The sequence below is a fragment of the Podarcis bocagei genome (assembly GCF_964188305.1).
Source record: "Podarcis bocagei genome assembly, chromosome: 6".
Classification (NCBI taxonomy): Eukaryota; Metazoa; Chordata; class Lepidosauria; order Squamata; family Lacertidae; genus Podarcis; species Podarcis bocagei.
In genome coordinates, this window is record NC_138130.1 from 37,994,528 (window position 1) to 38,008,957 (window position 14,430).

Consider the following 14,430-nt stretch of genomic DNA (forward strand, 5'->3'; position numbering starts at 1 on the left):
GTCAGTAGCTTAGCTGTTCCGACAGCTGATAGCTTAATGCTTTTGGTTCATTATCATTAATTTTCAGTAATAGTCTTTTTCTCTGGCAGCATAATGAGATTTTTCCCCCCACATCATTTAAAATAACCCCAAACCTCCCACTCCTAATCTAAAACTTCAAGCAGCTTCAGATTAAAGGCGGGAGAAAGCAGAATATCATAGTGTGAAAAGAGCAATGGTCCACATTTTGCAAACATTTCCAAACAGCAAGCAGGAAGCAAGCATCCGCATTCTAACAAGGATACTGTTTTAAAACGCCATGCCTTCACACTGCATTGTCATAAATAATGTGTTTTTCACACAGTTGGACAAACTGCAGTCATAAAGCCCAAGTGGAACCAATGTGATGCCAGATAATTTCCAAAATCGCTGGAGAGATAATAAATAGTTCCACATGCCGGACCTTATAGACACACAGGGAAAGCACTTGTGTGCTTGTATTAGTAATTATATTCACTGGCTCATGGGCCAATTCTGATCCCAGAATTGCTATTCCATAAAATATGACTTCAGTCATGATCGTAAGCACACTTAATTGCAAGCATTCATATAGAATTTACTTCCAAGTAAAGTTGTTAAGGGTGGGGCACTGCAATGTAATTTTAATTTAAGCAGAGCAATACACCGATATTTGGAGATAAGTGCTAGGCTCAGAAATTTATGACCAGGGTGTATGTTTTTCCTGTTTCCCACCTTTGCCAGTTGAAAGTGGAGACACACAGTGACTTACGGTCAGCAGGAGGTGATGATGACCAGAGCCAGAGCCACTGTGGAAGAGAGAGGAGATTTAACAAGGACGGCAACAAATAAGAGGCAAAGCCAGCTGGAAACAAGGTATCAACAGCTCCCCAGTAAAGAACTGGTGCCAGAAGCCTCCAGAACAGGAGTGGCCCTCCAGATGGGTACTGCAGTCAACAACATCTGGAGGGCCAAAGATTCCCCACACTTGCTTCCGAGCATCACTGAAGCAGACAGGCTTTGACAGCTAGTGATGCGAAAGCTCCCTTGGCTTGGTTAGTTATCATCAGCTTGGTATTTGCAAGCTGCTTTTCAAAGGTCTCGGAGAAAATGTGCTTCCCGCCCTCAGAATCCCTTTCTCTGTAATGTTGGCACATGCAAGTTGATGGTGCCATGCAAGTGCACAGTATCATGTATTTCTACCACCATCTGCCCAGTGGGAAGGATCCTGAGAGCAGGAAGCGGGTGGAAACACCTCAGAATCTGCCTCACTGGACTTTCCTTCCCCACTCCCCTGCCCTTTCACAAAGTCATCTTTCAGCAATTGTCTGAAGAGGATTCTGGGAAAGAGATTGGTGAAGGAGAAGACCACTTGCCAGCTTCAGTTGGACTTCCCTCTTCTGGCTTCCAGAAGGCCTTTTATTACTAACTGTCCTGTGGGATGGATCCAGATTACTTGTTATGTATTTACTGACCACCATCAACTGACAAGGTTCTGGGCCAGTGAGAAAAGCAGGCAAATATCACCTGAAGGCTTGATCTAGCTAGGCTGCCCCCTCCTTCCGTCCACAGCGCTATCTACCACCAGTTGTCCTGGTTAGTTATTGGTTGGTTGGTTGGTTATTCCATTGATATCCTGCTCTTCCTCCCAAAGGAACCTATAACAGGAAACAAACAAGCATTTGCAGAGCCCCTCTAGGCAGTTTACAGTCTAAAGCAATGGTGGCCAAACTTGGCCCTCCAGCTGTTTTGGGACTATAATTCCCATCATCCCTGACCACTGGTCCTCTTAGCTAGGGATGATGGGAGTTGTAGTCCCAAAACAGTTAGAGGGCCAAGTTTGGCTGTCACTGGCCTAGAGAATTCCTTAAAAATACCCATAAAAGCAAACACTAAAAACAAATAAATAGGTTTTTTTAAATAAATAAAAAAAGAAATACAATCACCAATTTGAAAATCATTCTACATAGTAAAATAGCATGCTAAAAAGTACACTTTAAATCATTAAGATTGCATGCCTGGTTAGACTTGCCTAAAGCAAAAGTTTTCAGCAAGCACCAAAAGTTCATCCAAGGTACCTGTGTAATACCAATGGGCAGGGAGTTCCAGAGGTGCTGCCACAATGAAGTATTGCAAGTGCAAACTGAACATGGCACTGATAAAAGTGCCAGTTCCACAGATCAAAGCGGACAAGTGGGCATGGCAATCCTTCAAATTTAAGTTGCATTTTTTTTCCAGTTGGTCTACTCAAAGCATGATTACATCTGGATACAACCCTATAAAGTCCTATTAAGATTGTGGGCCTAGGTTTTCAACCACACAATATGCTCTTAAAATCAAGGAACTGTTGATTTGAGAATTTTGAATTGTGATAACCTTTATTTGGTGGTACCCCAATATCTTGCATCTGAGGGGCGCCCCTTGTCCTTCCTAACCTTGTGCCAAGCACTTTGGGCTATGTAGCTCTAGAAAAAGGACCAGGAGAAAACACCCTGTTTCTGAGCTCAGGCAGAGTCAGCTAGTAAAATTTTAGAGTGTATCTGTTTTCATTCACTCTTCAGCACCTTTGTACCTTCAGGAAAATCACAGATCCCAGATATATATTTTGAGAAGTGGTCGCCACAGTGATGATGGATGTAACACACCCTCTATATATAGTACGACAACAACTGGGTGAGAAGTGACACAATTCTTTTACCACACATTGGACGCTATAAACTTTAACTTCAAGCAAATGCAAGCCGTAAAACACTAGTGATGGCTTTACCAGATGGTGCCGGCTGTAAGATTTTAATAGATATCTTTATTCTTTTAGGACATTTTCTTTATACACTTTCTCATAAATCTAAAACAAAAATACCTGCCTAGTGACCAGCAGGTTGTAGATGATCGATGATTTTACTATACCTTAGATGTAATAAACCATACATGGAGATCAGTGATATGTACAGTATTCAGTCAAAGGCAGAATAGCAGGATTCTGGGTCTAGACTTTCATAAATTAAGTGAAGTAGAAACTTCTAAGAACATGGGTCAGTAGATTAATGTACTCTGGGTTTGCATAGCATGACTGGGCATGTGTTAACAGTGTGGCCATTACTCTTCTTGAAGGTTGCCAAGTAATACCACAAGGCTCACAATAAAAAGGAAAGCATGTGAGAAAATAAATCTGCTGGGGTTTTATCATTATTTTGGCTAATTATCTGTGTTTTATTAGTAAGGGTTAATGCCGTTTTAGAAATCCCAATTGAGATCTCTCTCTCTCTCCATTGCAAAGTTTATCTCATGCCCTAAACTTGGAAAAGCTTTTCAACATAATCTGACTTTTCTTTATTTATGCACTGGGGGAACTGAAGTCACTAACCTCATTGCCGACATGCTTAGATAAGGCGATTAAATTATTATATCATGTCTGAAGAAACCAAAAAAATGTATAGAATTTACATGCTGAGAGTAATGTTATGCCCGAAAGCACAACTGAATGGAATAAAGATGGAATCACTTTTCTAATTAGTTAACAAACAGACATAAGATAGCATCTCTGTTACGGAAAGCATTTTAAATAGATGCTTAAATCCTAAGATTTCTGTGGTGGCACCTCTGCTTTGGAATGCCCTCCCCAAAGAGATATGTTTGGCTTCAATATTAATTACAATATTTTCAGAGACCTTCCTATTTGCGCCAGCATTTTAGATAACGTTTTAGTTAGGATTGCCTTCTCAGTTCCTCTGAGAACATTTCATGTTTTCACACTGCTTTTTAATCTTGTGGCTTATTGGTTTATATACTTTATTCTTAAATTGTGTGATTAGTTTTCTTGTATCCCATCCTGGAATCTTCTGATGAAGGTTGACTAAGAAATAAGGAATATATATATGAGACAAATAATGGGATATGCAGTAAATTTCTGAAACCACAGCATTCAAAGGTTGGAAAGTTTGATGGCATTGCATAGCCTGTGGTGGCATTTGCAGTGTTGCCATGTAGAATTCTACGCACAACTTTTATAGAGTAGCACATGTTCCACATTCTAAACCGAAAGTGTCAATGGTACGATGTTGACCCAAGCTGTTCTCATGGTCTGGTTTCTCATGCATCATCTTGTGGTGGAGGCCCATTAACTAGCAGGGAGTCGGAATGCATCTGCGGAGCTGCAGAAGCCACCAGTTGTTTATCTATCTAACAGAGAATTCTTTTGACAAGCCCATCACTTCTACTGGAAAGGAATGCTATATTTGTTTGGAATGGATATCGAGGTCAGACCTATTGGGAGGGCTTCATTTTCACCCCAGAGAGGGCTTTTGATGTTAGTGATACCCTTCAAACATAGTTGCCCTTGCTATGCAGAGGACAATCTTATTTCCTGAATGTGGTATCTTCACTCACTTGTACTTTCCTGCAGGAAAAAAAGCTTAAGTAATATATCCCCTAGGTGACTTTTATTAGTATGCAGTTAACCCTGCCATTAAGGATTTGATTCCTTTGTAACCCTCATCTAAAGTGCATGGAATTTACATTTAGGTATGGAAGTTGCTATACAGCTCTCAAACAAATGTGCTGTTGTTTCTCTCTCTATAGACAGTTATCATGGTAATCAACAAATAGGTATCCGTCCCCCCTTTACTCTCATTCCTAGATGCAACAGTGAAGCAATGCATTTGGGAGAAAAGTAATAACAATATAATTTAATAATTATACGCAGTACAAAAGTCAGAAAGGAATATCCTCAAAAGAGTGTTTTGCTCAGAAACTAATCATCCTAAAGCTCCACAGAATCAGTGGCAATTTCTTCCACCAAATTTCCTGTGTTCTGGATCAATGTGCTTCCCCCTGAAAACAGGAGGGTGCAGGAATGAGACAGTCTCTTAGACCAGGTGCACACTGTACATTTAAAGCAAATTCCCCACACATTGAAAGCACATGACTTTCCCCAAAAGATTCTGTGCATTGTAGGTTCCCCTTGCCCAGAACAACACATCCCAATCTGCTTAACATGCTACAGGATGTTCGGGGGGGCGGATGGGGGGGATGTTGCATGCTTCAAATGTATGGTGTAGATCTGCCCTTCGACTTTGCTTGGATAGGGATTCCTAAGCCTAGATGAAGGGACAACTTAAACAACATTCAGCACGTGGTTAGAGCTGTTGAGTTTTCGTTTTGCTCATTTTGAGCCATTCAATGAATACAGATGAAGACAGACAAAATAAAGCACTTCACACAACATATAGCTGTGGAATGAGGTTACCAATGACTATCTAACTTGATATTACCAACTGACTGGCACAAGCTCCCAGTGGATGGTATCCAAGTAAGTTTTACTCAGAATAGACCTATAGAAATTGAAATTAATAAACATGACTAAGTTAGCTCCACTGATTTAAATGGAACTACTCTGAGTAGAAGTTATAACTAGAGATGCCAGAGATTAAATCTGGATTTTCCTGCATCTAAAGCCCATGCTCTTCCATTGAACCACAATCCTCTTTTATGGCTGGGGCCAGTAACCTTTATTTCCCCTTCCAATGATCCTTGAATGTGGCAACTGGGGAAATGGAATTAACAAAAAATGTGGGGAGAAACCAGAACAACTTTGGAGGCATGCCCAGAATAAGAAATTAATATAGGACTCTGCAACATGGTCCACTAGTCTTTGCAACTCACAGGAAACTTCAGGAGTCAAATATCTGTGGAAAGTGATGGTAGCAAATTTGGAAGTCACTGTCCTAACACATCCTGCTATGATATCTAATCTTTTGACTTTCCTATTTAACTTCCAGCTGGGGGTGTAGACATTTAAAAATGAAGCGTGCTACTGATGCTTGCCAATATTGTCTTTGGGTCTCATTACAGCACAGCAATGCTCCACATAAAGCCGAACCCTTTTTCTCACTGGCAGCTACTTAACTATAACAAGACTCCATTGTCTGCCCTAGAAACATAAAACAAAAATTAAAAAGAAAGCCACCTGTAATCTGCCGGCACTCAAAGGAAATATAAGCTAAGGTACAGGGGGAGCAGAGATGCAATGCGCCTAACAGTCCAAATCAGAGAGGCATTTCATTTGCATTCCTTTTAAATGGTGGGACTTATATGAATATACCTCAAAGCATTCTGGTGGTCTGAAGAGACCAGGGATTTGCAGACTTTGCATCTGCTTTTGTTAAAAGAAAAAAGAAAAAGGTCTGTTTTGCTGCTATGGTGACAAACATGTCCAGGAAAACCTGAGGACAAACGCCACTACTTTACGTTACTTCAGTTGCAGAGTGACAAGTGTCAAGGAGGAGGTAAAATGATTAAGTCTCCACTTTTTTATTTTGTGAATTGCTTTCTGCTTTGGGAAAATATCAAATTGCAACAATCTGGTGAGGGAAAATATTAGAGGGGGAATAGCAACTTGCTTCTTGGGTTTATTTTTCTGTTAATCTAAGAATGTGTTCATTTCACTGGGTGGAATAGGAGAACATAACTACTTGCCAACGTCATTGTATATTTAGATTTAAAAAAGCAAATCAGATGGAAGCCATTAATATAATTTGGAAACAATAGTGATAGGTGTTTCATTTCTAGATTAACAGGGATGGGTAGCAGTTTTAATGTCCAATATTATCTTGGCAGCTGGAGACAAAATTAAAGTGAGTACCAAGGACTATTAGGGAACTTTTTTTTTGAAAAAGAAGAAGTGGGTATGTACTTTTGTTTTCAAATACTGGCATTTGCATTTAAGTTTAATTTCATGCTTTTCTTTGGCTCTCACTTCTTTCACATCTGTTCACAATACACAAACACAATGTGCTGTTCTGGAACCATTTTAAGTTCTGGTAAGCTAAAATACATTGTTTTCTGCTGTCCATCTTTAAATTCCTTGGAATCAATGGTTTAAAATAATGCATTGTCATGGACTGGTTGGACGCAGAGGAATGGTGGGAGGAACCAGCTGGGGAACCCCCAAGCAGCGGCGTAGCTAGCCGCTCGGGTGTTGGGTGCGGCCCACGCGTCCTGCAGCCATGGGCAGGGCAAGCTGTCCATGGGAGCAGGGGGCACTGCATGGAGACTCTCCACCACCTCCCTCTCAGCTGTAGATGGCTGAGGGAGAGGCAGAGGGCAGGTGTAAGTCCCACACTGCCATTTCAGGCAGCATGGAACCTGCAGGCACCCGAGCTATCACGTCACTCCCAGGAGAGACACATGGCTCAGACACGCTGCAGGCCCTGCGGTGTGGTTCCCAGTGCCAGCCATGTTTCATTACGTTTGTTGACTGAACTAAAAAGTTTCATGAGCCCATTTTTAAATTTTTTAAAAAACTCATTTTTTTGTCATTTTGTCACCCCCCTCAGTGATGACACCCAGGTCGGCCCGCACCCCTTGCACCCCCCCTTCCTCTGCTACTGCCCCCAAGGGAAGAAAGCTCAAAGCCCAGAGAGTGGTGGTGGGCAAACTTGTCACCTATAAAGAGTATAACTGTATGCAGGATTCCAGTTACAGATAGGTAGCCGTGTTGGTCTGCCATAGTCAAAATAAAAAAATTCCTTCCAGTAGCACCTTAAAGACCAACTACACTGTAGTGTATCTGAAGAAGTGTGCATGCACACGAAAGCTCATACCAAGAACTAACTTAGTTGGTCTTTAAGGTGCTACTGGAAGGAATTTTTGTATGCAGGATTGCAGCTGGTGATTGGCACACTTTATGCTACAGTTAGAAATGAGGGGAGGGGAATCAGTGGGTGAAGGGCAGCCAGCAGGAAGTAGCTGCACCACAACCTGGCTTCCCATAAACTACATCACTTTGAGAGGAGAAAGGTGGTGAGGAGTTTGGTGCAATGCAGGTGCAGTGCTGGGAGCCTCTGATTGGCTCTGCTGTTGTGCCAGACTCACTACTGCCTCTTCCCCCCTGGGGAAGCACATTGATGCCGATAACAGGAGACCAGGTGTGCAGCAGCATCCCTGCCCACCAACTGCTCCTCAAGTGGGTAGGAACCAAACCAAAGTAGCCGTGCTTAAGTCCCATTCTGATTAATGGGAGCTCAGCGAGTAATGACTAACTTTTCACATTGATTTCAATAAGACCTACGTGTGGCTTACTTGGTCCAGATCCAGTCCAAGAGAAATGAATCTGTCGACCATCTGCCTATTTTATTCCGCAAATGATCAGATGTGTGATTTGGTTAAAAATGGGGTACTCACATTAGCTATTTTCTTTGGCCACGTATACTTGAAATCCAGTCTAGAAAATGAAGACCATAATCTAGCTAACTTAAGTTCTTTTCCATTGTGGGAGACATTTAAGCATGTGTTTCAGCTCTCTCACTGAACTCAATGAGAGCTAAAATATTGGCTGGACTATGCCCAATATATGCTTGTCCATGGATAGTTTAGCATAGCTATTTCTGTTTCCATTGAACCATCACATGTCAGCTTTGTCTGCAATTGAGAATTTCTAAATAATTTTTTTTTAATAAAAAAATACTTTGTTGTTGTTTCTATAAACCTCAAAACACATTGTTTGGTTTCAGTTTCAGTTACTGGCAAATGTTTAAGAGTGGTTTGAATTCAGTCTGATCAAATTTCTGGTACTCATTGCTTGCATGAGCGTTTTCAAAATTACTGATGGAATTGTTGGTATTGATTGCCCCTTGAACAATAGTGTGTGTGTGTGTTCATGCTCCACTTTTATCCAGTTAGAGCACATATTCTTCACATGTTCTGAAAACACAATGGATTTGTGCATGTGATAAAAATAATTGTTCTGTCATTCTCTATGAACCATTTGTACAATACTTAAATCATTTCCAAAGACTGTTGCTCTTTGAAAAAGCAACAGCCTTTGGAAATAATTTACAGTGCATGTGAATCAGATCATAATGTACCACACTCTTTCAGTTTGATGCTGCAAATTTAAGCAAATAAGGAGTGTGATTTGGTAAAAAATATTTTTTGTTAACTGATACAGATTTTGTGATATTAAGGAGTTAATGTTCATAAATATTAATAAAACTATATCGGTTCTCATGGCACAAGATTAGACCATAATGTTCTCTCAGATCAGCTGATTATATAAACAAAGCACTCACTCTTTCTGGTGCCTTCTTTTGTTTCATGCGTTGTCATTCTTAATTTTTTATTATGGCTGTTGGAAGACAAGTTTTTTGATAAAGGGAGGGGGATGATGGGAGCTCAAAAAATAGAGTTTGTAATCTGGCTACAGGGTAAGTGAATGACTGGCAGGGAAGCATTTGGAGTGGGTCAGATCCTTTCAAAATTTCAGGGGGGGTGGAAACCCATTCATTTCTGAAGAATTGTCTAGAAAAGTTTGGAAAGAACAAGGCCATGCCAAATTGAGATTGGGAGAAATCTCTCATCACCATTCACAACATGAAATTGAAAGATGGCCCATTCTCATCTTATCACATTCCTCAACAGTTAGTCCTCACAGAAGCCAAGTATTATTCAGTTCTTTTCCTGCCCCATCTATATTTAGTTTCAATTTCCAGAAAATACCAGTGCAGTTAAGAGAATGAGCAAGATGCTTGAAGTCCCCTCTTCAAATCACAACATAGCCACAAAATCACTGGGTGGCCTTAGATAAATTTCTGCTCCTCATATATGGATAATATTGGCCTATCACAAAAGATTGTTGTGAAAATTACTGAGATACTTACATGGAACATTCTGAGTACGCATGAAAAAGGCACTAAGTGTATTATTGTTGACCTCGTAAATTGAAATATCTACTATATTCAGAACACATACAAACAACCAAGCACATTTCTTGGTGAAGCACATTTCTGGGCTGGGGGGGTCCTATACAGTGAGAAGAATAACAATTTAGCTAAGTAAACTGGAATTGTTTTTAAATATTATTGACAGACTGATAAAGCCAGCAGGCATGGAACTTGGTCGAAAGAACAATAAAATCCCTCACTTCCCAATTGTTTTTCCTTGCTCTACAAGGTCCAGAGCCAACAGGTTGGTATGTTCATAAGGATTCAATCTAGTTCTGAGCACAGTGGGGAGTTTACTTGATGGCTCTTTGAACTGAGATTAATAGCTTAGCTAACCCTTTTTGATCCTGCCATTTTGAAATGCTTTTAGGAATAGCTGATTGAACCCTTTTCCCCACATAGGCCTCACTTACCTTTTACTTCATCATGGCTTTCACTTGTTTCATTTTTATGATTAAAAAAGCATGGCTCTAGCAAGGTTTGGAAATGACAGCATATTATTTCTGTCTTCTGTTTGTGCCATACTGCCACCTTAAATACTTTAGTGGTCAATCATGTACAATGTTGTTATTTCTAAACCATAACACCATGAATCCCCCTCTAAACAGAAATGGCCAGACCAGAGGTCACCCTTGAGCAGTTTGATTTGGCTCCCTTAACGTTTTGAAACAAGCATGGAAACTAATAAAAAGTTTTCTCAATATAGTGGTGTTCATGGCTTTCAGCCACAGACTGAGACTAGGAGCTGATGGTGCTGTTACTGTATCCTGATTTTAAAAATGCACATGGAAAGCACCAAATATACAAAAGATATTAATGACAGAGGACTCAAACAAGAATACTTCATAGGGAAATTGCATTGCTGACCCATCTGTTTCCATTGATCAGCCTCAGATCTATCATTCTGAAATTATGAAGACCGGCATGAATGAGAACAACGAGGAATGGTGGTAAGATAATTCTACATTTGATCTTAGCTGTAAAGCTGTGAAGGAATTAATGACATCAGGTAAGGACAGAGCTGAGCAATAGCCTCCCAGCAGCAGTGTTGCTGCCACTCACCAGGAGAAGGAGAATTGGTTAGGTCAGGGCTGTACAGGTCCATCAATAGGAGCACCAGATTGGGTCTGCTGATGTGCTTGTTCATCCTGAACTCACTGCCTCCCCCAACCTGGCAAGCAGTGGAGAAGAATGGTTCACTGTGACTCCAAGAATGAATCATTTGACATTAAAGTCCATTGAAAACGGAAATTGACTTCAAAGGGCATATAGTCGGACTGGTGTCCCTTATAAGGAACAAGCTCCTGGCAAAGTTTCTGAGCATTCTCCATTAATAAAAAATATCATAAAACAAGAGGGAGATGGTAGGAGAGGGTGGGAGAGAGATCAACCTAAAAGTGGGATAAAATAGCTATTGAAGTTTCAGATTTCTCCCCCACCAAATATCTGCATTTTCCCATCTACTCTTTTGAAAACACTGCATAGCATGGGCATACATAATCTGATCTGTAGGTGAATCTGAAACACCTCTCTTTCCAGCCAGATAATGGGATGTTGATTCTTAAAATGCCTTTCTGATCTCTGTTTCTTCAAGGTTTCCATATTTGCTTAGAGTTATCTTGCAATAAAAGCCAGGGGGGAAAGCTTCAATTATGTGTACTTACAATCAGGTTTGGGAAGAGTTAAAAGCCTCTTCTCAGATAATGAGATGATGGTCATTGTTGATTTAAAACACTCTTAGCAGGTATGCAGAAGACTTTAGAGTTTTGATGTTTGAAAGGGCTTTTCAAAATGAAGGTGATGATCAACTAGGCATGAATTGGTATCTGCTGTTTTTCATTAACCTTTTTGCCAAGGTCAAGAATCACACAGACTTGAACAATTATTTACAATTTCAATACAACTCAAACCATTCAGAAAGTGGTGCCTGCACTCTAATTTCCATCCCTTAACAGTACTAGCAGGTTGCCAAATCTGGTTAGGAATGTACTACTATAATCTCTCTCGATTCCTGATTGACTTAGATCATTCATGTAAGTAATGAAGAAAAAAATTACCTTCACTCTAAGTTGACTTCGCTTGCCCTCGATGAAAAAGCTGACTGGCTTGTAGCACCATGGCGTCACCATTTTCACTGTACAGTCTCTGATCAGCTGTGACCACTCTGTGAGTAATGGAGGTAGGAGAAAGAAGAAAGAAGTCCTAACCAATAATATTGTTGTTGTGTTAAAATTTGTATACTGTACTGCCCTTCATCTGAAGATCCCAGAACAGTTCACAACAGAAAAAGTACAGAAATGGCAAACAGAAAGAAGAGCTAGAGTGAACCATGGCACTCAACGGGATTGCAAAACATGAAAATATTTGGTGTAACCTGTTATCGCAACAATGTAATGTACCAAACTTTCTCATAAGCAGGAATTAATATATGCTTTCCCATAGATGCTGGCTATGAATTTAAAGAGGATCATACACTAAACATTGCACACTCCTAACTAGGTAATTTACTTTGTTAGGAAGAGCCACAATCACCAAACCAGCAACTCAATTCATAAACTTTATTTGATGATTTGAAATGAGGGAATTGATGAAGGTAGTAGCAAGTGGTGGAGCAGAAACAACAACCCAGGGATGATAAATGAACTTGGAAATCACAGCATAAGACAAAGACAGAGACTGTCAAATAGTGTCTTTAGCTGCTATTATTCACATGTTTCCAGATATATCATACTTCAATACAGCCGTGATAGAGGAAGCAGGGGCGGTTGCAAAAATTGTGTAGATGACTGCTCTGCCGTCTTTCCTTTCCCTATTCCAAGAACAGGAACATTGTATGCTACATGATCTAGCTGGCCAAAACCAGGAGGAAGCCCTTCAGAAAACAGCCATCAAGAGGGAGGAGAGGGAATTTAGAGGTTATGAGATGGTTGGAGTGGAGAGCCTTCTGGCAACAGGCTCTAGACTGTGGGTTGACTATAGTGCTCAGCTTCAGATTAGCATGCCAGCAAATCTAGCTGTCCAGCAATGCTTAGCAATAAATAGATACCTCTATCTTGGCGTTGTCTTTTTACATGATCAGACCCTATCTGTCCTTTCTGTTGCTCCGTGTAGATAGCATACTTCAAACTGGTGTTGCTCACTATAAAAATATGCAGTCAGGATACTTGATAGTAGATTAAAAGCAAATGAAATTAAAACTATAAAAACCCACATCTCCGATATCTTTGAATCTTAATACACTCCCTGCGTTACATCCCCTCCGCAAATATTTCTATACAAGACACATTTTTCATCATGAGTAAGTGCTTTCAGATTTGTTGCTAATTTTTATATTTCTCTATCCCCCCAAGTGCAACATGATCCACACCACATAGAACTGATGCCCCTGATGCTAAGGCAAACCTCAGCTTAGGCGAGTAGTTGGGGTCCAAAAATGCAAAACTAAAAAAAAAAAGAGTAATGTTTAAAGGAGACAGCCAGACACATGCGGTGAGCAATGCAATTAAAGTGGAAAGAAACTCTGTGCACCATCACAGAATAATTGCTCAAGGGGTTTTGTGCTTGCCTCACCCTTTCCCAGATGCAGATGCATTACCATAATACAACTTTTTTAAAAAATAGATTGCGGGCACATGAATAGCAGCAATAACATGATCAACACATCCTAAGGAGCGATTGGGTGGGGAAGGAGAAAAAACCAGGAAAGAATTGTCACAGCAGAGTACCAAAGAAAACAAGGGCTGAGATACATTTCACTGAAATTTGGGGATCCATCTATCAAAGCAACTCACCCTGTTTTCTTTTTCAGGAATGTCATGCGACTGTAGAGGCACTCAGTTCACATAAGGTTCAGTGACTGAGAAACTGGTCCAGGATCAGCACAACACACAAGCATCTAGAAGAACCATTTGGATGATTTGCAAATTCAGTACATCGCAGTTGCGACCTGGACAAACGGTGAAGCATTTGTCTGGTTAAAGCATTCCAAAAGCTACCGAAAAAGCCAATTGCTATCAGGTTTAACACATCAAAAAGAGTTGCATGAATTGGCTAGGTTTCCTGTGGAAGGTTTCATTAGCTAGCAGCCTCCCTTTCCATACTTAATTCTCTTTTATGTAGATTTTTGCATTCATGTTGGTTTTATGACACTATTACAGCACAACTATGGATGCAAGGGTCAAACATATTCCCATCAAGGAAAAATCCTGCCCCAATCCCAAATATCCCTTCATGAAGAAAAAGAAAAAGAGATAGGGAGCTTCCAAATGACCTGTTTATTGAACATTAATCCTAATTTGTTTTGGGAGATACAAAACTACATGGGCTATTTGATAAGCATTCATTATGATTTGTTTGCAAGGATGTTCAATAACCCTGCATCAGAACAGGCTTTTCAGTGAATTTCCCCCACCAGCCATAGCAAAAATCTGATCTCATGAGAAAGCGAGTTAGGACAACCTGAATTCGCAGGAATGTGATTTAATTCTGCCCTCAAATAGCAACAGTTTGGAGGTGGCCATAGAGAAGAAAATAAAATAGAGAAAACTAGATAGCATAATGGCAGGGTGTGTTGCACAGTGGATAAGGGAAGGAGAGGATGAAAGGACACAAAGGAAGCAGATGGGGGAGAAGACCTAACTGCCTTTGATGGAAGACTTAGAGGGTTTGGCACAAAGTTTGTGATGTAAGATGGCAATCCTAGCTGATAGCATGG

General features: G+C 40.4%; 2 long non-coding RNA genes across 2 annotated transcripts; one reads left to right on the plus strand and one right to left on the minus strand.

The window, feature by feature from the left end:
• Positions 1-1,223: 1,223 nt before the first annotated feature.
• LOC308588639 lies at positions 1,224-13,615 on the minus strand. Its single transcript, XR_014008850.1, has 3 exons — positions 13,508-13,615; positions 11,774-11,880; positions 1,224-1,655 (listed from the first exon to the last, which is right to left on the minus strand). It is a non-coding gene; the product is annotated as an uncharacterized lncRNA (long non-coding RNA).
• LOC308588645 lies at positions 6,065-13,623 on the plus strand. Its single transcript, XR_014008857.1, has 3 exons — positions 6,065-6,281; positions 9,862-9,960; positions 13,525-13,623. It is a non-coding gene; the product is annotated as an uncharacterized lncRNA (long non-coding RNA).
• The last annotated feature ends 807 nt before the right edge of the window (positions 13,624-14,430 follow it).